This window comes from Corythoichthys intestinalis, chromosome 18, assembly GCF_030265065.1.
Source record: "Corythoichthys intestinalis isolate RoL2023-P3 chromosome 18, ASM3026506v1, whole genome shotgun sequence".
NCBI lineage: Eukaryota > Metazoa > Chordata > Actinopteri > Syngnathiformes > Syngnathidae > Corythoichthys > Corythoichthys intestinalis.
The window spans coordinates 40,946,402-40,971,900 of record NC_080412.1 but is presented as its reverse complement, the minus strand read 5'-3'; the positions used below and the strand labels follow the sequence as shown (position 1 = coordinate 40,971,900).

The 25,499-nt window shown below is 38.3% G+C and overlaps 1 protein-coding gene across 6 annotated transcripts in view; it reads left to right on the top strand.

The window, feature by feature from the left end:
• Positions 1-25,499, top strand: part of LOC130906077 (gamma-aminobutyric acid receptor subunit beta-2-like) — a 218,364-nt gene that overhangs the window by 96,055 nt on the left and 96,810 nt on the right. The window contains exon 2 of one of the 6 annotated variants that reach the window (XM_057819988.1): positions 6,242-6,330. The exons of 4 other annotated variants lie outside the window; for them this stretch is intronic. The gene's annotated coding sequence lies outside the window, so the exon portion shown is untranslated. Of the gene's footprint in view, positions 1-4,956; positions 6,331-25,499 lie in introns of those variants that run through there. One more of the 6 variants, XM_057819989.1, reaches the window with a different exon arrangement.

Sequence of the window (25,499 nt, the reverse complement as noted above, 5' to 3'; positions counted from 1 at the left end):
CACACCTGACTTAAATTGTTTGGGAAAAAAATTGTTTCAATTGCTCTTTAAGTCTCATTAGGCAAAGGGTTCACTTACGTATTGTTCCCCATTCTGTCATTGTTTACATGTGATCCTCATTAAAATATGAAAAACTATGAATATTTGGTGAGTTTTCATTAAAGCAGTCACTGCTTTTACATCTGTGTGATTTTGACAAAGATCAGATCACATTTGATTTTGATTTTATGCAAAAATTTGAGTAATTCCAAAAGGTTCAGATACTTTTTTATACCACTGTACACTAGTGGTTCTAAACCGTGTTGTTTTCGTCAACGGTGAAAATATTTTGTCGAGACGATAAGGGGCTAAAAAAGTGTTTTTGGCAGAATAAAACTAACGAGATAAATGCCAATTTTCGTCTGACGAGACTAAAATGCGCAATAGTTCCCGTCACATGTTCACAATGTGTGACATTTTATGTAGTTAGCCTGCATCGTAGCAGTGTCTGGCACACCCGCCCCCTTCCCAACTCACCAGTATGTCGTCTCCAGTCTTCATGCAGGCTTGCGCACACGGTAAGATTTGTTTATTGGCCAGAGTGAAGCGTTTAAAGGTCTGTTCTGAGTGATTATCACACACTAAATGTAACTTGTAGCGTTAGCATAGCAGCCGCATTAGAATTGGGCTAAAGCTAAAATCGAACGTCCTGTTAAACTTTTGGACAACTTTCTTTAAATACAGTTCATGGCATCCAGGTAGGTATAATAAACTGAAAATGATGTTCTGTTTGACTGCTGAGTATATACTATAATAAGTGGGCTACAATATGTGCTCGTCTGTCAATGTTCATTTGAAATCATTTTATTTATCAATTCTAGGAGTTTTTTTTTTTTTTTTTTTTTTTTAACATTTACATTTTTTGTAAACGTCGACTAAAACTAGACGAAATTAGTCTTGCCTTATTGCAGTACTTCTCAAATAGTGGGGCGCGCCCCCCTGTGGGGGCGCAGAGCGATGCCAGGGGGGGCGCATGTGTCCTCGGGGAACATGCTTTTTTTTTTTTTTTTTTGGCCGTACTGGAATAACGTGTACTTGCACATCCACTCAGTGGGTGGCAGTGGCGCTCTCATTTACAGAGTGCGTTCAGTATTTTTGAACTAAGGAAGAGCACTCAGCACACAGAAAACAGATATGAAGAGCAGTGCGCCGCCGCCGTTTTCGAAAGCCGTTTTCCGACCGGACTCACTCACGCAGCGACCCACGGTCTTGTCGGGTTCTCACGTCGCCGCCCGAGAAGTGCCATTTTCGGCTTGGGATCGTCACGTCGACCGCCCTCACCTACGGTTCTACCTCGGCCGCCGAGAATGCGCCTTTTTCGTGCCGTTTCCTTTTAGCTTTGACTTTTAATACAGTGTGTGATGAGGAAAGACCACTGTTTACTGTGTCCAAAAATATTTATAGCGGACAGCCAGAAGCCAAATAAATTAAGACGCCACTTAAAGACATTCGACCCCAATCTCATTGATAAGCCGCCTGATTGTTTTTCAGCGAAAACGTGCCGAATATTGCCAACAGTCGTCCTGCTTTGTCAGTGTTATATCAGTAAACCAGTGAGCATTGATCGCATGCTCATTGCAAAATAACTCCACACCATTGCAAAGGAGGTAATACTGAGTGTGAGCAACAAAAATAAAAACTGTCCTTCTGTCCAAGGACACTCTTTTTTTCTTTTATTCACTTTTGTTTTTTTCGGTCAAATTTTTTGGCATATTGTCCTCATGAGTGAATGTTTCTAATCAATTCGAATTTGTTATTATTTACTGATTTTATTACATTTTATTTTTCTGTATCAAATGGTCAAAAATGTACCTTGAGTATATTTTTACAGTTTGAACGTTGACTTTTTTTTTTTTTTTTTAATTCAGGCAAATTGATGCTCGTCAAGTCTTTGTTACAAACAAAACAACGTTAATAAAGTTATACTTTATTATAAGTTGATCTATGTTACTTTTTTTCTTTATTAGAAAAAAAGGACACAGTGTTAGGCAGATGCGTATTTATGATAATTTTATAGACAAATGATACTATTTACAGTGGCGGCAGATAGTTTGGGGGGGCGCGAAACATTTACGTCTTGCTTGGGGGGGGCGTAACAGAAAATAATTGAGAAGCACTGCCTTATTGTCAACCAAAACTAGACGAAGACACATTTTGAAATGACTAAAATATGACTAAGACTTTATTGTTCATATGACTAAGACAAAAATTAAAAAAGGGCTGCCAAAAACAACACTAGTTCTAAAGAAAGGTGCCACATGTGAATTTGAAGTTTTTTTCACGTCATTTGGATAGACTCTTGTAAATCCAGTTAGCCTTTTGGCATATGCAGTATCATGCACAAAAAGCTAAGGATGTCTGCTCAGGACATTTACCTTCTCCCTGTGCCCCTCAAAGCCTCGCCACCCCCTCTCTGTCGTCTCAGCTAGTGGCCTGCAGCAAAGTCAATGTTTGGATTATGTAACGGACGGAGCAGTGTCTCCTCCCAGGTTCATCTAGGACTTGAAATGGTGTTTTAATACAGTCACCAGGGCCAATAGAATGCATGAAGAAAGCCTCTAATGTAATGCCACGCCACGTCACGTCATTGATCAGAACGAATTAGAATCCTCAAAACTAAATCTTTTTTTTTTTTTTTTTTTTTTAATCACACAAATTTGTTACGAACAGTGTTGTTCATTTTTCTTTAAAAAAGTAGTTGACTTAGTAACTCAGTTACCGCAACGTAAGAGTAATTAGTTACTCGGCAAAGTAACTGACGTTACTTTTCATGTTTCATGTTCACGTAATTACACATAAATTTATATTAACTGATTGAATTCAACTCTTTTTCATCCAAACCCCCCCCCCATAGGTCTCCCTTTTTTTACATCTTAAATTTTACCTTTATAAGAGTGTAATGGTATACAAACTCTAACTTTCAAATGCTGTGAGAAAAAAAGCCTTTATCCTGTTGTACTTAACCTTGACTTGTGTGTACCGTCACACCCCTATAGATATATTTTTCAATATGTAAGAGAGGCTCTGAATCTCTTCCCTATTCTATCTTGGTTCTAGTTGTTTTGATTAAAAAAAAAAAAAAAATCACACAAGAAAAGTTGAGGGCAAGTGACTATTATTGGTAATTAAAAAATATATATATATTGTAGCATCTACAAGGATGACGCCCACTTTGTGATTATAAAAATATTATACAGTCCATTATTTTCAATTAATCGTCCCCACCTGAACGCCACAAACTGTACGTAAAAAAAAAAAAAAAAACGTTGCCCGAGCATGTAAAATAATGCTCGCCACGCTAAATGGTAATGCTAGCGAGAACGTGAATGCTATGCTAACGCTCCGAGCCACCTAGCATCGCGTTTGCAACGGCGTCACAACCCCCTTCCCCTCCTCCGCTCTCCTGCTCTGCTCTCTCCGTGTCTCTCAGACATCCATAAGTGGAGTATAAGGGCCCCCCCCCGGTGGCCAAAAAGTGTCATTGCATGTATTGACTTTCCTATATATATATGTAAGTTGTAAAGCAAGAAAACAAACAACAAAAACGAATGAAATGAACAAAAAAAGATAATTTTATAATGGGTAAAAATTATTTTTCGAACAGATCATGCGACTAGCACCTTAGACGGTCATTTGCTTTGCATATTATTTTCCCTCCAAAAAACGGGAGGGCAATTTTATTTTTCAATTGATTTCTTTTCTTTGATTGAAAATATATATATATATTTTTTTTATTGAAGCAACTTTTTTGGGGAGTGAAAGATTTAGACAAATTTCCTATCTATAATATGGCCCAAACACAAAAAGGATTGCTAAAATGAAAAAAACTTTTTTTAAATGAAAATGTATGTGTTCAGATGCAAATTTTTGAGTCTCAAATATTTTTTCTCATTCAAAAACTTTTTTTCTATGATTGAAATTTTTCTTTGTCTGATTGAAGTGATTTTTCTTTTGAAAATATATATTTTTTGTATGAAGCAACTTATTTTTTCATTGCATAATAAAGACACAAATGTCCTAGCCAAAATGTGGCCCAAACACAAATCAGCATTACTTCAATCAAAAACGTTGCTTCTATCAAAAAAAAAGAAGAAAAAGCTTTCAGGTGCCTTTTTTTTAATTTCAAACTTATTTTTGCATTCAAACACTTTTTTTTTAATTGAAGTGACTTTTTTTAATTGAAAATATATACGGCGGAAAACACTCAGGTGACTTGAAGTTCCACTCTGAGACCCCCAAATTGTCCTATATGCACGTGTGATACATCATTGGAGAGTTTAAAATCTCAATTTTCTGGGGGAAGAGAAATTTTGAACAGGAGGCCATTTAAAAAAAATAATAAATTAAAAAAATTAAACAGCAAAATCCTATCTGGAGGTGAGAGCACGCGAGAGCAGAATTACAGACGCCATGACTTTAACGAGATATTATCGCGTACTTACCTTTTTTCGATCCAAAAAATCCATGTAGCATGTATCACTGAGTGTCAGGACACAGCTGTGAATGGCCACAGCTGGATTTTGGGGGGATTTTATGGGTGTAACATGGTAATATAACAAGGGTCGCGATGCAAAAATTGCAGACATCAAGGAGTGGTCGAGATTTTCTTTTTCATATATTTACCTTTTTAAACATTTTTTTTCCAATTTTTCTTTGTTTGGATCGATTATTTATCATCTAACATATCGGAAAAAATGCGACAAACAATAAATACAATTAAGTGATAGTTATGAGGTAAATATCCGTGACTTTTTTACAGACACCATTTTTTTCATTGTGATGTCATTTGTTTAAAAGTTTAAAATATGGGAGTAAATAATTTTTTTAAAGTCTTTTTTTTTTTTAAACGAAATATTAGACATCAATTAAAGATTCTAAGCTAAAAATGACAGACATTTTGAAATAATAAAAATAATTAATTACCTTCGTTTTATGGTTGGGTTGAAACAAAAGCGGTTGCGTGACGTCTGTAAACGGTGGTTTTCCGGGTAAAACGGGTAAATTAAAACTAGTTCGGGGGCTTCATGCGCCATGATTCTGCTATGGCAGGATATAGACATATTGTTCTATCAAACACAACAGTTGTTTTGGCTTAAAATTCAACAGTTTCTTTTAAAGAGGAGTGCAAGAGCAGAAACTGCCTTTTCAGTCTTGTCTGTTTTTTCCGCCATATATTGATTGATGCAACTTTTTTTTTGATTGAAGCAATTTTTTTTTTCTTTGAACGAATAATGAAGACACAAATTTACCTCCATATGGCTCCGCCCAGGGGATACAATTTTTGACTGAGGCAACAATATTGGCATGACACCGGCGGGCGTACAATATTCAATGGATGACGATCTTGGCGAAAAGTATTGCCTAAGCACCCTGATTTAGAATTCCCCTCAAGAATGATGGGGAAACAAAAAAAAAAACACTCATTTTCAACTTATTATTATAAATATTTTTGTAAGTTAATTTGAATGCTGACACGTATCAGGGTCATCAACATGTTGTGCCCCCTCTGCCCAAAAAGTCAACCTCCGCCTGTGCAGACAATGCTCGTCATTCAACCAAATTGCAATAACGCATGACTTCACTTCCTCGGTAACGGCATTGCAAAGGTGGGAAAAGTAATTAATCATACACTCACAAAACATAAATATCCAGCAATAAAACCAGTAATGCAAAAATGTTATGTTACAGTTAAGCAATTTTAGAGACCCCAACTTCTTAAAAAGGGTCTCAAAATGGCTGTTTAATCACAATCAAAAGCATAATGGCACCCCAATGCAATAGTATGTGCTAAAATTGTCTTCCACTGTCCTTCCATGCAAGTTTTCAGTTGCTTTTGCAGTTTTCATGTGGATTCTGATCATTTTGACATCATTGTCATTTTCAGCCAGCAATTCTGTGATTGCAAGGTCAATGAAAATGCTCCCTAAGTCGATGCAAAACGCTGTTGTGAGGATTTGACTTGCTGCCACCGATTAAGTGTTTTCTGCCAGAAAGAGTATAGCTGCACTAGAAACAAGGGGCACATGATGATAGCCATCGCACTAACACTTTAATACGAGATAGAACATTCATACCTGACTTATATACTAAACAAGCTTGACTCGTCACACAGACAGAGCTGAGGGGTGAGGTTTCGGGGAACTAAGCTAGGAGACTTTCATCTGGTGATCCGCTTATCTCAGTTGAGATGTTGTTTTCACAGCTGGGAACATTGCAGGAGCTGCCTCAGTGAGTGACACCTCACACGCTGTCTGTCACTGTACAATCACGACTGCACTATTCTGTCAACAGGTATCACACTGAATTGACGACATTTTGTTTGGCTTTCTCGCGGTTCTGACAAGTGAGTCGCAGATTTAGAATTTGTTGGATTTTAGACCATTAGAAGAACTTTTGAGACATTACAGTTGCTGAAAGGCCAAATAGATATTGTAACATAGTATGGATAATTGTATTGTGATACCCCATAGGATGCTTTAATAATGATAAATGTAACAACAACAAGGGTTTTCCAAATAAATATCGGACAACTTTAATATTTAATGCTGCATTTCGTGTTTTGATGTTTAAACATGAATATGTTTAGAAAGGTTCTACTTTATGTTGAAGTGTTTAGCTAGCGTACTTATTCAAAAATTTCCCCAAAATTCTTATCAGGTTAAGTAAGGCCCCATTTACATAGCGAAGCTCCAAGAATCTGATAAATTTCATGTCTGCATTTACATGGTTCCATCTTGGTGTCCATTCCAACAATGTTGAAATTCTGCGTGAAAACGATGTCGTACTCATGCCGGGCCCTAGAGGGCAGTGCAGTTTTATAAGGCAACAGCCAAGGACGCACTTCCTAGACAACAACCTCCTTAGCCCGGAAGACAACATACCCGCACACTAGAAGCAGTGCCCCCCCCCCCCCCCCCCAAAAGGAACAGGTTACCCAGGGAACACATTTACCCAAAAATGCCCTATCATCAACAGGAAGTAACTGATGAACAGTAAGTGACCTTGAAATGCCCCAAAACCAACAGGAAATGACTCAAAATGCACAGAAAGTGGCTCAAAATCAATAAGAAGTGACTCGTACATATCCCAAAATCAACAGGAAGTGATTGATGAACAGGAAGTGAACTGTAAATCCCCCAAAATTGACAGGAAGTGACTGAAAATACACAAGTAATGACCTGAAATGGCCCGCTGCCACCCTCCCAGTTCAAATGGATTGGACTGGGGCTGCAGCTATCGATTATTTTGGTAGTCAATTAATCTATCAAGTAGTTAGTACGAATAATTGTGTAATTCAGTCCAGAATAAATTTTAGGAGAAGTAAAACAAAGGCTTGCTAATAGCCTTAAACGGTAGAAAAATAGATAAATAAATAAATGAGGATCTAAGTACAACAAAAGAACAATTGACTAACTTGCATGGATAAAGTCCGCTAGCTTAAATGCGATAAAATGCTTTTTTTTTACAGTGCTCTTAACAAATCGTTCAAATACATATTCCCACAAAAAAAAATGTCTAGATATACATATAAACTAAATTACAAAGTCATAGCTCAAACAAACTTACCTTATGTTGGTCTTAACAGGGAGCAGCTGGATTCAGCCATGTAAAATGAGTTATGTCACATTCACTGGTGCCCCTAGAGGGTAGTGTATCCACCCAAATCAATAAAACTAAATGCAAACACTTTCAAAACAAACCATTACAACGTCATTCTAATTAACAGAATATTCGAAGCAACAAAATTTGATTCGATGCTTTTTTTGTAATCAAACTACTCAAGTTAATCGATTAATCGTTGCAGCACCAGATTGGACGTCTACAAGTGATAAACTTAAAACAGAAAGATGAAATGCAGTGGTATGAAAAAGTATCAGTATAAAACACATACCTGGTAAGAATTGTCTTGATGAGAAGCATTGTTTGATGTGCATCATGGCTCGGTCAAAAGAACTGTCTGAAGACCTGCAACCAAGGAATGTTGATTCGTATAAAGCTGGGAAAGGATACAAAACCATCCCTAAAAGCCTGGATGTACATCAATCGACAGTCAGAAGTTGTCTAGAAATGGAGAGTGTTTGGCAGTGTTGCTTCTCTCCTAAGGAGTTGCCGTCCACCAAAGATGACGCCGAGAGTTCAGCACAGAATACTCAGAGAGGTAAAAAATAACCATAGAGTGTCTGCCAAAGACTTACAGAAATCACTGGCATAGTCCAATATCTGTGTGCACACATCAAATATATGTAAAACTATGGCCAAGAATGGTGTTCATGGGAGGACTCCACAGAGGAAGCAACTGCTGTCTAAAGAAAACATTGCTTGTTTAATGTTCGCAAAAAGGCACTTGGACACTCCACAGAAGTTTAGGCAAAATATTTTTTGGGACTGACAACGTCATGTGTGGAGGAAAAATGGAACAGCTCACCAACATCTCATCACAACCGTGAAGCATGGTGGAAGGAGCATCATGATTTGGGGCTGATTTTCTGCCTCTGGGCCTGGACAACTTGCAATCATAAATGAAAGAATGAATTAAAACGTTTATACGGATGTTTTGCAGGAAAACCTGAGGCCGTCTGTCAGACAGTTGAAGCTATAAAGAGGATGGATGCTGCAACAAGACAATGATCCTAAACACAGAAGTAAATCAACTTCAAAATGGTTTCAGAAGAACAAAAACACGTTCTGGAGTGACCAATTGAAAAGTCCAGACTTAAACCCCACTGAGATGCGAAAGACAGCGATTCATGCCAGACATCCCAGGAATCTGACTGGTCTGCAGCTACAGGAAGCGTCTGATTAATTATTGCTGCCAAAGGGAGCGGGGGGGGGGGGGGGGGTACAAAATATTAAATGTGATGGTTCACTTACTTATTTTTCCCCCAGCTGTCATTGTTTGCATACTCAAACCTCAATAAAATATGAAAACCTATAAATGTTTCGGTGGTTTTACTTTAAGCATGCACTGTTTTTTCATCTGTGTGATTTTCAAAAAGATCAGATCACATTTGATGGTGATTTTATGCAGAAATGTGAGAAACTCCTTAAGGTTGAGGTACTTTTTCATACCACTGTTGCTTTATTTTCTGTTTATCAGTTGTTTTGTAGAATATCCTAGAATGATTTTCTGACCAATGTATCAACAATCATTATATCGCCATATCGTGAGATCATGGTTATCGTGGGCCTTGTATTGCAAATCGTATCGTGAGGTACCATTAGGTTACCACCCTTATCTGAGATGGTCAAAAGAAAAAAACACAGTGTGTCATGGTCACATGAAGTAAGACTGCAGGTGTTTTTCACAAAATTCTTGAAAAGAAAACTTTACAGCGTCTACAAACATCGTACAGTACAATCTTGTGCTCAAGGCCAGTTTCCACTTGTATGCAGAAAAAAAAAATATCATGTAGGTTGAACCGTAACGTGGAATAATATTTGGTCAAGGGAAACCTTTGCTAACTTTTTTCAAGTCTTCCATCAGGATTTTCCAGCGCTTCATAATCCTTCCCTAATAATCTGTGTGTGCCTTGTCCTTGTCTGCCCCGCTCCTCTCTCACCGAATGGCCTTTAGCTCTACCATTCCTCTCTAGGGACACAAAGAGGGCTTGCAGATGCCCCAATTGACTCTAATAAATTGTATGTCGTCCGTTAAGCTGCACAGCTGCCAACTGACTAACCTAAGCATCCCAGATTCTGGGTAGGGGAAAAAAAACAATAGTGCCTTTAAATTTGATTCACTATTGAAAGCGAGCATTTCTAAAGCCGTGTCCAGGCTAAAGTAAATAATCGAAAAGTCAAGAAAATGGCTCTGAGGAGAGGACATTACGCTGTGTCTGAAAGCTTGTGGTTATCTCCTTACAAGAAATCTATTTAGCAAACATAGAAAAATTGCAGAAATCATCTTCAGGGGCGGATCTAAAAAAAAAAAAATTAGACTGAAAATAGACTTCATAATAATATTGACGGGGCACGGGGCCGATAAATAGGGGGTCTACATTGTTGGCGAGGCCATCAAAGCTGACCGAGTGGAATCACAGACAACGAGCTTTTGTCGTTGAAAATTCTTGTGAATAAATGCTTAAATCCCTGAATTCTTTATAGACATGGACGTAAAACGGTCTCCATTCTTGGTTAAAAGTAAAAAACCGGCAGTTAGCATTTATTTTACGAAAATATGTCGAAGTACAATGCTAGTCTGTTAGTGAATGTAGCTAGCGCCCGCCTGATATAACCTGAGCTTTTCCGTGAAAATTTTCTTGAATAAATGCTTAAATCCCCAAATTCTTTATAAATATGGACTTAAAACAGTCTTGAGTCTTAGTTAAAAGCAAGAAAATGTGCAGTAAGCATTTATTTTACATAAATTTGTAATGTACAATGCTAGTCTGTTAGTGAATGTAGCTAGCGGCTGCCTATATAAACGGAGCTTTTCCGGTGAAAATTCTTGTGATAAATTCTTAAATCCCCGAATTCTTTATAGATATGGACGTAGGACAGTCTTGATTCTTAGTTAAAAGCGAAAAAAACCGTGCAGTAAGCATTTATTTTACATAAATATGTCAAAGTACAATGGTAGTCTGTTTGTGAATGTAGCTAGCAGCCGCCTGATGTAAACGGAGCTTTTCTGGTGAAATTTCTTGTGAATAAATGTTTAAATCCCTGAATTCTTTATTGATATTGACCGGGGAAAATTCTTGTGAAGAAATGCTTAAATTCCTGAATTCTTTATAGATATGGACGTAAAACAGTCTCCATTCATGGTAAAAAGCAAAAAAACGTGCAGTTAGCATTTGTTTTACGTAAATATGTTGAAGTACAATGCTAATCTGTTAGTTAAAGTAGCTAGCCGCCGCCTGATGTAAACAGAGCTGGGTCAGGGGGTCAGGGGTAATTAATAGGCTAAATGATTAATGCAATATAAATCTGTATTGACCTATACCAACTTTCACACTGCAAATTTATAACGTCTTAATCTGATATATTCTTTAAAAATCTAGTCAAGTAATTTTCTCTATTTTTGAGTGTTAAAGACTAGTTAACAGATTAATGCGTCAGATTCTTCCACTTACTTTAAGTAAATATTACTATTAGTTCGTATTGAGCCCATACATCTAAAAGTTGGTCATCTTTCACCTAAATTAAGAAAAAACATCCTTCAAATAATGTTTTGAGCAATATTCTTCAATTAAGAACATTTCTGACAAGCAAGCTTTTCTTTTAAGATTTTTAAGATTAAATATACAAATTTATTAGTTAAAATAAGTCTGTTAAGATTATTTTCAGCTAGCTGTTTTTCTTATTTCAAGAAATCTCAGTGAGTAAAATCGACTTGAAGCTCGTAGCAGTAGCAAAATTAGTGGAGTGTTCCCTCACCTCCACGACATTGACGTCTTTTTACATTACTTACAGTGGCTGGTGGTGGTGGAAAATATCCCTTGTCTTTGAAGGGGGCGGGGGAGGCGGCATGTTGTATTTCTGTCGGGCTGTGAATGGGTGTGTGTGTGTGTGTGGGGGGGGGGGGGGGGTTCAAGTCATCAGCCAATCAGACATATGTTTCAGATGAAAAATGGACTGGCACATTCAGCAAGTGAAAAGGGGTCAGTGTAAGTCTGAACATAGTGAGAGTACTGTAATTCACTTAATAATGGTAGGATCAATTCTAAGCTTACAACATATAGGAACTAGGGCTGTCAAAATTACCGCGTTAACGGGCGGTAATTTTTCTAATTAATCACGTTAAAATATTTGACGCAATTAACACACATGCCCCGCTCAGACAGATTTAAATGACAGTACAGCGAAAAGCCCACTTGTTGTGTTTTATGGAGTTTTGCCGCCCTCTGCTGGCACTTGGGTGCGACTGATTTTATAGGCTTCAGCACCCATGAGCATTGTGTAAATAATTATTGACATCAACAATGGCAGGGTACTAGTTTATTTTTTGATGGAAAATTTTACAAATTTTATTAAAACAAAAACATTAAGAGGGGTTTTAATATAAAATTTCTTTAACTTGTACCAACATTTATCTTTTAAGGACTACAAGTCTTTCTATCCATGGATCGCTTTAACAGAATGTTAATAATTTTAATGCCATCTTGTTGATTTATCGTTATAATAAACAAATACAGTCCTTATGTACCGTATGTTGAATGTATATATCCATCTTGTGTCTTATCTTTCCATTCCAACAATAATTTACAGAGAAATATGGCATATTTTATAGATGGTTTGAATTGTGATTAATCAATTTTTAAGCTATAATTAACTCGATTAAAAATTTTAATCGTTTGACAGCCCTAATAGGAAGACAATCTAAATGACCTATATATAACTGAAGTCATTATATAATGCAAATAAGGTTGCTTAAAAGTTGGTGGGGATCATTTGAGCATCCTGAAAAGTTGCTAGTGTTATGTCCCTACCGTCCCTATGCAAACCTACGCCCCTGCTTTCCATACAGATAATGATTTTGTCTTTTGTTTTGCTATACATTTTGTTATTACCAGAATTTTCTGACTAAAAATCGGTTTTGGTGTGATAATCCTTGCAGCTATAGTCCAGTGCAGTTTATATTTAAAAAAAAAAAAAAAAAAAAATTACAGTCATTATGAATGAATTCATCATCTCTGTCGTCCTCATGTTAACTGGATCTGTCAGTCCAATAGAACTTTATTGGTTTTGCTGATACGACAGTGTAAAACTTCATTATTCATGCTGGAAGAAACAGGGCAAATGGAACCCCTGCAGAAGCCTCCGTGTATGTGTGTTGCGGAACTGACTCCATGCAGTGCAGAAGCTGTTTCAGAGACGACGCTTGAATATTAAGGAGTCCGTATTCAGCTGCTGGGAGACGGGGAATATATGTCACTCAGCTTGGTGGGGGCTGCCATGTTTATTATTAGGCCTCTTTGGAGGAATTGTGCCCTCTGCCAGGCTTCTCATAGCCTGTCACTGGCGGCAAGAGGACAGTGTGGGACAGGAAATTGAAAGCCGCTTGTTGTTGTTGGAGGGCTTTTTGAAGACACTGAAGTAGATGGATGATAGAGTAGCATTAGCTGGCGGGCAGAGAGATCACTTTTTTTTTTCCACCAGCAGGTTTGAGAATGTAAAAAAGAAAGGTCATAAGACTTGATTACAGAAATCTCTCAAGATCAAGTTCTGAATAAACGTCTGCTTATGATATTTTATTTGAATATGAATACGTTTTAGTGGAAGTCGTGATGCATACTAGGCCTGAACGATATTGGAAAAAACTATTGTTGCGATTTTTTTTAGGTTTGCAATATATTGCGATATTATATTGCGATATTAAAAAAAAAAAGATCTATCTTTTTTAAAGAAATTTTCACTAAATGACTTGAATAGCTGTTTGGAAATACTTTACATAACACACCGTGACCACAGTGTATTCATATAATACCGTTTAATTTGTGAATGATGAAGATTTCTGTATGAAGGTATCCAGGAAGTCATGTCTGCACAAAATAGATCATTTATTAAATACAATATTTTACACTTCAACAGCAGCAAATACATTAAATGATAAATAAAAGAGCAGGTGCATTAGTCCCCTAAGTTTTTGACAAAATATAACAATAAATAAAAACTTCTGGAAAATAACAACAAAGTTGTCAACATATTTGAACAAAAATATTAAATATGACAAATAAAAGAGTTGTTCACAAACTATAACAATAAATAAAAACCTCAGTAAAACAACAAAGTTGTCAACATATTTGAACAAAAATATTAAATCTGACTAATAAAAGTGCAAGTGCATTAGTCCCCTGAGTTGTTTACACAAAATATAACAATATAAAACTGCAAAACGGCAACAAAGTTGTAAAAATATTTCAACAAAAATATTAAGTATCAAAACTTTATGTGCAGCTGTACTATATATAGTTATTTGAAAAATACGGTTTACAATAAATTTAAATATAAAAGAAACAAACTCAATTGAACTTGTAAATAATTGAACTGAATAACTGCAAATAACTGTGATGAATAACAGAACCATTTTAACTCCCAAATTTCCTGCCTTCCTGATAGCTGTCACATGAATAAAAAGAAGAAAAGACATTCCTTCAGCTGTGTTATGTATTTGTCTGCATATCGTCCACCTTCCTTGCTCAGCAATTCTCAACTGGGTCTCATAGGTTTTTGGCCAAGACTATTAGTTTATCCACTATAGCAGGCTTGAGACAAGAACGTTGGCACGTAACAATGTTCCCACCTGTGCTAAAAAGCCTCTGATGGGGAGCTCGTAGCAGGAATGCATAGATACCTGCGTTTTAAATGGTCCCACGTTTGACAGATTACTTCTTGTTGAGGCAACCATGGCGAGGCACTGTCGACAGGGCTGTTTTTTGTCCCTTATAGTCTTGTTCTTGCCAAAATACTTCCAAAACTCCTTTTGGATACAGTCTTCCTTGCTCCTCCAACGTGTTGATTGCTTGCTTTCACTTTGAGAACGGGCCCTCCTCCCTCCGCTTTGCTGTTCGGCCCCTCCTCCCTCCACTCCGCTGTTGCAGGGGGAGGGGGAGGAGCCGATGACTTGCTGGAGGGAAAGAGAAGCTGTGCGCTTTTTTTCCCTCTCCTTCCTCAAAACAAACGTTTGTGGATTTAAAAAAATGAAATTAAAAAACTGTCGCACGTCCTTGCGATGGGACTATTGCACATGCGCACATCGCGATGGCGATGTTTAAACGATATATCGTTCAGGCCTAATGCATACCATATTGCTACTATTACCATCCTGTGCCCTGCCTCTCGATAAGTCATCAAGTCCACTTCCAGCTCTGAGGACAAGCATTATAAAAAACTGATGACTAGATTTATTCTACTGCAGATTATACGGACAAAGCAAATGTTGTTCATTTAACATCCTTAACCAAAAGCGAAACATCATCCCCCTAAAAAAACAAAACAAAAAAGTAAGTACCGTATTTTTCGGGCTATAAGTCGCACCTGAGTATAAGTCCCACCAGCTATAAAATGCCCAATGAAGTGGAAAAAAAAACATATAGACCCCAATCACCAACGTCACACAATGACGTGTCGCTGCATTGTGCCGCCATTTTGTCCGTCATTGTGTGCCGTATTCTCAATGGTCTCAATTTATCGTGCAATTTATAGTGCAATTCATGGAAGCCCCGGTGCCTTCAGACGCTGTAAACTCATTGGATGTATTGCATAAAAGGTGTTATGTGGAAAAGCTTCGGTCGATCCATTCGCCAAATCCATATTTGATGCCTAAATCGATATTTTTCGACCCGCTGTCTTCGCCGTCTCTGTCTGACATCTGCTACCCTGATATCTACAACTATCTTGTCCACAGAAACTCAGTCTATTCTCACGAAAGTTTGAAAAACTTTAAGAGCAGCACTCTAAGCAACATTACCCCGTGTTACCCTTTACTTCCAATTTTCTAAAATGGCTACAATCAATTAAAAAAAAAAAAAAGTTGACTGCGATGGCCGACGGATAGGTGGATATTGGACTATTTCTTCAATAAAATACGCAACAACTGTGTCCGCCTCATTTGCAAAGAGACAGTCGCCGTTTTCTAAGAGTTCGATGTGAGGCGATATTACCAAACAAGACACGCTGACATGTACGACAAGATTACACGGAAAATACGCAGCGAGAAATTAAAGCAACTTGAAGCTAGTTTAATTTCACAGCAGCAGTATTTCGCAAGAGCCCGAGGGTCGAAAGACAACGCCACAAAGACGAGATTGTTAAAATTATGAATTAAAAAATAATAATAATAAAGCAAATGTGACACACAGAAGGGCTTGCTAAAATGTGTTTAAATTAGGGCTGTCAAACGATTAACATTTTTAATCGAGTTAATTACAGCTTAAAAATTAATTAATCGTAATTAATCGCAATTCAAACCATCTATAAAACATGCCATATTTTTCTTAAATTATTGTTGGAATAGAAAGATAAGACACAAGATGGATATATACATTCAACATTCGGTACATAAGGACTGTAATTGTTTATTATAACAATAAATCAACAAGATGGTATTAACATTATTAACAATCTGTTAAAGCGATCCATGGATGAATAAATACAGTGAACACAAAAAAAGGTGTTTTTTTGGGGGGAGGTGGGTGCCACTTTGCTGTTTTTCCACTTGTCGCGGTGTTTTCTGGTCCACATTAACTGCGAAAAATGAGGGATCACTATAAATATATATATGTACTGTATACAGTGGGGCAAATAAGTATTTAGTCAACCACTAATTGTGCAAGTTCTCCCACTAGAAAATATTAGAGAGGCCTGTAATTGTCAACATGGGTAAACCTCAACCATGAGAGACAGAATGTGGGGGGAAAAAACCAAGAAAATCACATTGTTTGATTTTTAAAGAATTTATTTGCAAATCATGGTGGAAAATAAGTATTTGGTCAATACCAAAAGTTCATCTGAATACTTTGTTATGTACCCTTTGTTGGCAATAACGGAGGCCAAACGTTTTCTGTAACTCTTCATAAGCTTTTCACACACTGTTGCTGGTATTTTGGCCCATTCCTCCATGCAGATCTCCTCTAGGGCAGTGATGTTTTGGGGCTGTCGTTGGGCAACACGGACTTTCAACTCCCTCCACAGATTTTCTTTGGGGTTGCGATCTGGAGACTGGCTAGGCCACTCCTTTGTTGCCCTGGCTGTGTGTTTGGTATCATTGTCATGCTGAAAGACCCAGCCACGTCTCATCTTCAATGCCCTTGCTGATGGAAGGAGATTTTCACTCAAAATCTCTCGATTCACGGCCCCATTCATTCTTTCCTGTACACAGTTCAGTCGTCCTGGTCCCTTTGCAGAAAAACAGCCCCAAAGCATGATGTTTCCACCCCCATGCTTCACAGTGCGTATGGTGTTCTTCGGATGCAATTCAGTATTCTTTCTCCTCTCAACAAGGGAACCTGTGTTTCTACCAAAAAGTTCTTTTCTGGTTTCATCTGACCATAACACATTCTCCCAGTCCTCTTCTGGATCATCCAAATGCTCTGTAGCGAACCTAACAGGCCAGGACGTCTACTGGCTTCAGCAGGGGGACACGTCTGGCAGTGCAGGATTTGAGTCCCTGGCTGCGCATTGTGTTACTAGTAGCCTTTGTTACTGTGGTCCCAGCTCGGGGTCATTCACTAGGTCCCCCCGTGTGGTTATGGGATTTTTGCTCACCGTTCTTGTTATCATTTTGACACCACGGGGTGAGATCTTGCATGGAACCTCAGATCGAGGGAGATTATCAGTGGTCTTGTATGTCTTCCATTTTCTAATAATTGCGTCCATAGTTGATTTCTTTACACCAAGCGTTTTACCTATTGCAGATTCAGTCTTCCCAGCCTGGTGCAGGTCTACAATTTTGTCTCTGGTGTCCTTCGATAGCTCTTTGGTCTTGGCCGTAGTGGAGTTTGGAGTGTGACTGACTGAGGTTGTGGACAGGTGTCTTTTATGCCGATAATGAGTTAAAACAGGTGCCATTAATACAGGTAGCGAGTGGAGCCTCGTTAGACCTCGTTAGAAGAAGTTAGACCTCTTTGACAGCCAGAAATCTTGGTTGTTTGTAGGTGACCAAATATTTGTTTTCCACTATAATTTGGAAAGAAATTCTTTAAAAAAAATCAAACAATGTGATTTTCTGTTTTTTTTTTCCACATTCTGTCTCTCATGGTTGAGGTTTACCCATGTTGACAATTACAGGCCTCTCTAATCTACAAGTAGGAGAACTTGCACAATTGGTGGTTGACTAAATACTTATTTGCTCCACTGTATATTTTATTTTAAAAATGCAAACAAAACAAAAAAAATCCCAAGCATCTTCGTTTGGAGACATCTAATGGTCAATAAGCATAACTGCTTTGCTAAGCTTTGACCAGCCCCTGCACACAGGCAGAAGGCTTCTACATTCACTTTGAAGGCAACAAAACCAGTAATGCAAAACCAACGTCGATATTATCCAATTACGTTTTTAATATCATTTTATCGGCAAAAGCAAATGAAATATTTTGTTCCAACCGCTTTTGTTTACAGTTTTTTCTTAGAGAATTTCTTCACTCACCCCAGTGACATTTTAGTTATGTATGGTCTTTAGTGTCTTGGAGGGCAAAGACTTTTTTTTCTCCAATTTATTTCAAACAATGACATTTCGGAGCAACACTGAGGAGATAAGAAATTACATACTGTATGTAATTACATGAAATACCAACGGAAAAAGACCTTTGGGACTGAAGAGACTTCAAATGACAAAATGACATTTAGACTCGCCTCCGAAGTGTTCTATAACACTCGCAATTTACATTCCCTAAAGTGTACAAATAGATACAACACAAGCTCTTATGAGATTAAGATGGATGGACTACACTCTTGAGAAAGGATGGGGGAAAATGGGACACAAGAAAATAAAGTTGGGGGGCGAGGGGGGAAAAAAAACATCAGAGGGAGGTCACCGCTGGTGCTGAAATCAGATAGTGGAAGTGGCAAGCTGTGAAGAATAAATGCTATTTGCATCACCGCTCCGCTGAGCTTTTGGACGCCTTTCATTTACCCCCTTGAAATCCTCTATCCTTCCTTAACAAGCCTACCGTTCTGTTACGCACCTCGCAAATGAAAACGAGGCTTCAAGGGTAGGAGAAAAAAAAGAATTGTCTACCCTAGATAGTGCTCATTTTGGCCATGTCTCCCTGCGGAGCTGCTATCCACTCGGACTTGATCCTATTTTTCTACCCTGTCCATTCGATCAATGTCTGTCCTCTCTCAAAAGTAGTTTTTTGCAAAAAACATGATTTCAGTCAGCCAAAAAGGGCACAGGTCCCCTTCACTGGTGACCAAAGGCCACCTGGATCAAACTGCGCTAGTGCAATTCCAATGACCCGGGCCGGCGGACCCCCGACAACCCAGCCAAAAGGCCAAACTTTCACCTTAGTCTTAACCCCTTGTACTGACTCCATTTTAAAATCTGGAAAAAAGCTCTGAAACACAAGTTAGTAGTTAAAAATTCAGTCTTTTAAAGGCTCTGGTGAGGCGGGCTGTGGTGCGGAAGCAGGGTGTGTTTGGGCGTTGTTTAGGGATTATTGTCTGACAGGAGAATTCAGGCTTTACTGTTGTCAGGGCAATGAGAGTAGGGCTGCAGCTATCGATTATTTTAGTAGTCGATTAATCGATGAACTAGTTAGTTCGAATAATCGAGTAATCGGATAAGGAAGATGAAAAATAAAAATACCCGAGCTTAGCCTCAAACATTATAAAAAATAAAATAAAATGAGGATTTATGTACAACAAAAGAACAATTGGCTAATTTACACAGCAAAAAGTGTGCTAGCTTAAATGCTATAAAACGCTAACTTTTTTTTTTTTTTTTTTTTAACAATGCTCTTAGCAAATTTTCCGGACACATATTCCAATAGAAAATGGCCAAATATACCTGTAACCATATTCCGAGTGCATTAGAAAACATTAGCTCAAACAAAAACTTAGCTTATGTTGGTCTTAACATAGACCAGCTGGATTCAGCCATGTGAAATTAGGCAGACTAGAGGGCAGTGTAGCCACCCAAATCAATAAAACTCAATGCAAACACTTTCAAAATAAACCATTACAACCCCTCTTTAATTAAACGAATACTCGAGGCAGCAAAATTTAATTCGAATATTTTTTTCTAATCGAATACTTGAGTTAATCAATTAATCGTTGCAGCACTAAATGAGAGTTAAGGATTTTGCCATCCTCAGCGCCACGTTGAGTGATGAGTGTTCACTTTTTGGTGTCGGGTACCATGTTGGCAAGACAAGATGCCCCGCCATTGGTTCTGGACTGTCCAGAAGAGCTGGTTGCAGGATTTGGTGGTACAGACATGCATATCATGTAAGTTTTTGCCCAAAATGCGACTTTATTTAGTTTTCCACAGCGAATAAATCACTCAATTTTCATATCAGAAACTTAATACTTATACTATTACTTGCAGAATCATCTTAATGTTACTCAAAAAAAACAACATTTGCATTTTCCTATATACAATCACAACTCATATAGGTTGAATTCCGCTATTGTGTAGAGATACAAAATCCAGCATGGCGGCCGTCACAAAACAAAGAGCTTTTTAAGTTGAAAATTCTTGTAAATAAATGCCTAAATCACGGAATTTCTATAGATATGGACGTAAAACAGTCTAGATTCTTGGTTAAAAGCAAAAAACGGGCAGTTATCGTTCAATATACTTAAATATTTCAAGCAAAAGTTATGGTATTGTGTAATCTAACATGGCAGCCGTCACGAAACAAACAGCTTCTTAAGTGGAACATTCTTGTAAATAAATGCTTAAAAGCAGAAATTCTATAGATTTGAACGTTAAACAGTCTAGATCAGTGGTCCCCAAACTACGGCCCGCGGGCCGGATACGGCCCACCTCCACATTTGGTCCGGCCCCCTGAACAATACCAGAGAGCATTTTGATTTTTTTTTTTTTTTTTTTTTCTTCTCAATAGTGCTATTTATTTCCTGGCCTTTTTCTGTGAAGAATTCAGAGAGGGGTATTTGGTTATTATCTATTTAATTAATAGTGTTAGTATTATTTATTATTATAATATTATATTATTATTTTTATTTTATTTAATTTTGTTCCGTGAAGAATCCAGAAAGGGTTATTTGATTGTGGCTTTCTGAAAAACAATACATTTTTACATTTAGACACTCCTGCAATTGTCACACTTTTTCTGTTACAAACTGACCCTGGCCCCTCATCAGAGAAGGGAAAAGTTATGTGGCCCTCACAGGAAAAAGTTTGGGGACCCCTGGTCTAGATTCTTAGTTAAAAGCTAAAAACGGGCAGTTATCATTCATTTTACGTAAACATTTCAAGCACAAGTTAGGATATTGTGTAATCCAACATGGCCGCAGTCCCGAATCAAAGCTTTTTTAGTTGAAAATTCTTGTAAATAAATGCTTAAATCGAGGAACTGAATGAATGAAATATTTATTGTCATCATCGGTATTATTGACAATTACAAAATGTGATATGATTTGCCCGAAGGAAGAACCGGAGAAAAAGACAAAAGCAGACGGGAGGAAGCACATGCTTATCATTTTCCCGTCCCCCCATACAGCTAAAGACGCACAATCAGACATGGTACAGTTACATACATCACATGGCCACAAACTGTACAATAACACAATCAACAATCTGGGTTTGAACAGTAACTCAGCGTCCAGTCAAGCAGCTCCATTGCGGTTGTTGATCATACAGCACTCTCGTGCACAAAATTAGTGGTCTGAGTTTCAAGGCGTACAAGGTTATGGCTTTGTCATTGTCCCTGACATTCTAGCATCTATTTGTTGTGGGAACATTTTGTTGTGGCTATGTGTGTGGCAAAAGTGTTGATGTGTTATTACAGCTGGTGTGAGTAGTGACTCCAAATGCTTTTCTTATAAGTCTCTTTAAAGGGTACATTCCTAAGGTGTACATGGTAGCAACAATTTCCGCACACAAAGATCACTGTAACAGTTTCATCAGACATGAATGTATGAGGAAAAATCAAACAACATGTTGTACATATTTTATCACAAGACTAATGTCTCCACAACAAAAGACATGCTTATTATTCGTTTTAAACAGTATTTTTTCCATATACTCAGTAGAGCTGGACATTTGAATCAGGAGCTCTGTAGACACAGCAGATAATTATGTTTTTACAATTGGGGATAAGGAGCTCAATTGTAATACATTCCAGGAGAGTGTCAATCCTAATTGACATGTCATGTAGGATTTCAAACTTAAAATTTTCATTAACAAACAAGGCAACGCCCCCCCCCCCCCCCCCCCCCTTAGATGCCCGATTCATTTGTGCCAAGTCATATCCGTCCAAATTAAGGTCAGAGCCTTGTTATCTTTAGTAGATAATCCTTAATGTGTTCAAAATTCTTGTAGAGACTCCTGCCGTTGATAAGTTTCAGCTTACCGTCCACATCCGCGGAATTGTTATACTGCACCACTGTGTAGTATTTACAGTTATCCAACATGCTATTGTAGAAGTTGTAGTCCGGATCAAGCTAATCATTTGGGTCAATCTGTTCATCCAGTTTTAATCGAAGTGTTGTTTCAGATGTCATCATTAATTTTCGAGTGGAGTCAGCTCCTCAAGACTCCGTATAACTTTAATCTTGCATCTTGATAAGGATCCTGCAATCCGAGACCCAGGTGTTGGCTATTTTCCCAGGTTTCCTGAGTTGACGTGCTTTTCTTGCAATCTCAGCATTTCAGCGAGTCAAGTTGTCATTCAAAAAAATCTTTGACCCTTTCAGGTGGCGGCGCTGGTTAAGCAGGGAAGTCTTGGTCTTGTGGTCTGCCAGCTTCATGAGCACCGTCCCCGGTTCTCTCCCCCCAGATGGGAGCAGAAAGCAGCGACGGATGTCTAGCGGTTCCATGTTTATTCCATACTCTTTCAGCTTAGCGATTGCCAGTTGCACCACCGCATCACCTGGACTAGGCGTCAGTTGTAATCCCGAAATGATGAGCTCATTTGCGCGTCGGCACTGGTCGAGATCATGAGCCAAAATGTCCAGCCTTATGATTCGAACATCTCTCTCCTCGACCGCCTGTTTGAGTTTCTCGTTTTCAGCACGCAATAACTGGAGCTCTCTGACGATTTCTTGATTCTGGCTTTGAATCAAGCCAGTCAAGGAGACCTCAAATTTCTGTATGGAGGATTTTATTTCATCCAAGTCTCCAGATTTCAAATTCTTTGGAGCTATACTCGAATCGAGTTGGCCCTGAGCGCTTATCGGTTTAGATAAGTTGCTCTTGGGAGCTCGGAAGAGTGCGTCTGCACACAGCTTGAGCTGAATCAAGAATTTCTATAGATATGAACGTAAAACAGTCCAGATTCTTGGTTAAAAGCAAAAAAAAACAGCCAGTTATCATTCATTTTACGTAAATCTTTCAAGCCAAAGTTACACCAATTTTATCAATTGGTATTCCTCCTGCCTGCTTGTATGCAGTAAAACCTTCGTCTTTTTTGGCCCAGAAAATGCTATTGGAGAGGCAAAAAAAAATCCTGCTTACGAAAGAAATGAGACTATAGTTAAGGGAGACCGGGATGTTTTAAAATGTTTGCATGAGTCACTGCTATTTCAACGGATCTCTTCGCAATGCGCTCTTCTGACGTTCTAAAGCCCGAATGTTTTATCTCACTGACTCACTTCATATATAAATGAGTAAGCAAATGTTTGTTGGGAGAGGTGTTTTGAGGAAATGTCTCCACTTGCATATGAACAGGACATTAAGAGTGCAATATGATGAGCTAAAAGATGAATGGACGCTCTGGAGGGATTCCAGAGTAACCGCATCGGTTGAATATCGCTAAACATTTTTTGATCGTGTAGTTTTTAAGGACTTAGTGTGTTTCTCCCTGGACAGAGGAAATCAGCAGAAATGAGGCCAAATACAGCAATGTAAGGCTGAGATTGAGGTCTTGAAAAACAAAAGAAAAAAAAAACACATCACGTATCCTGTGAATAACTTTAATATTAATTCTTGGTATTGTTCCCAATCCAAAAGCAGCCATGTGGCGCGGGGGCGGGGATCAAATGTGAAGGGTTAGTAAACAGGCTGATTTGGACGACCCAAAGTTTATGTGAGGTCAGAACTGAGATGATATTAATTTTTGAACATTGTTATTGATTTGATTATATGGTCATTATCAGTGGTGATTGCTCAAAGACCGCAAGACAGGCAAATGTAAAAAAAAATAAGCGATGAAATGTATACTGTTGTCATAGGCGGAGTTTGACTTTTGGGCCAGGGGGGGCAAAACATGTTGAGGACCGCGAAACGCAGTGTCAGCAACTGGGACTGCAGTTTCTTTCTCGACCGAGCAATGGTAGCAGCTGAGCTCTCCACCATCACAAAGCACTCACCGGCAGACACACGTGGAGCATACCCTCATTGAAAGACCAGCATCCGCCCCTGGTTATTATTGTTGTTCTCAAGTTGAAAGGAAATAGTGGCATCTTATAATGGATATTGGAAGAAATGTGTATATGGATGGCTAGTAACAAGTGTGCAAAATTTGATGAGATCCTGAAATCATGCTGTGGATCCTGGTGTACAATTACTGATTTATGAGAATAGATTTTTAGGCTTAGTAATAATTTATCGCACAGCGAGCATCATGATTCCATTGTACTTTTAGCCTGAGAGCTCGGAACCGCGGCATGTTCATAAATTACAGTCATTCTTTCCGCATCACTCTTGCTTACTTTTAGCTTTACAGTCATCTCGCATTCTCTGCTCACACAGTTTATGTAGTGATGCTCATTATGACTGTTATTATGACAGCCTCACTCGCACTTTCTTGCGCGGGCACACTGTCACTGCAGTGGCTTTGCTAATTTAGAGCCACTTCCTCCCACAACGGGACGAGGCGCACAATAGTCGTCTTTTAGGAAAGTTTGGCGAAGCCGCACTGTCACCTCCATAGAGCCCGTCCTACAAAGCGAGCCACAACTTTCTCTGGTAGATAAGACTGTGGGGGATGACAATGAAAATATTTCAAACACTTCCACGCTTAAGCAGAACCTACCCTACACTACAGTGATTGTCAGTTGTCTATTGGACGTGAATATAGATTTAAAAGTGGACTGGATGTGAGAGGCAGAATTGTGCATTCTGCATAACGTCTTAAGATAGAGCCATGAGTTTGAAGACTAGAGCTAGAATGGTCTCTGTGGTCTCTATTAGGATAAAGTTTTGTAGGATTTTGTATGGTAACACTTTATTTGACAGTGGGTTCATACGAACGTCGCAATTATGACATGACACTGTCATGAGCATTAATGAATGCTTATGACAGATGTTATGAATTGTCATCCGGACAATTTTGTCACCAACTCCATTTACAGTGTAGACTGAGAGACTCTAGCCGGAAGTCACTCATTTTCATGGTGCGGGATTCAAAAAGTTGAATAAATATATTGATCGCTTTCGCACATGCCTAAGCGGTCCATTTCATTCAGAAGCATTAAATACCGCGTGTACAGTCATTTTCACACAATAAGGTGCGTCTGACTCAGAGGTTGCGCTAGACATTTTCGTTGTCTGTCATTTTGACTGACAGGGTCATAAAAATCCGATCATAATCTATTTTTACCAGTCACTGAAATTTTTTAAATGATAATGATGACATATTCAATAGTATTTAGTTTTCATTCATTTTTAATTTTGTAACGCTTGCTTGGCGGCGAAAAATTAGACACTGAAGTTGTATTTTTCTCCCTCTTTTTACTCTGCTTACCGCCTACAACACCAACAAAACAACTCCACTCCCAAAGAAAAAGAGGCAACCATATAGACCCCAATCACCAACGTCACACAATGATCTTAATTGTGGTTGTCAGCCCAAAATCTTCTAAATATATATTAAATGCATCTTACCAGATATAAA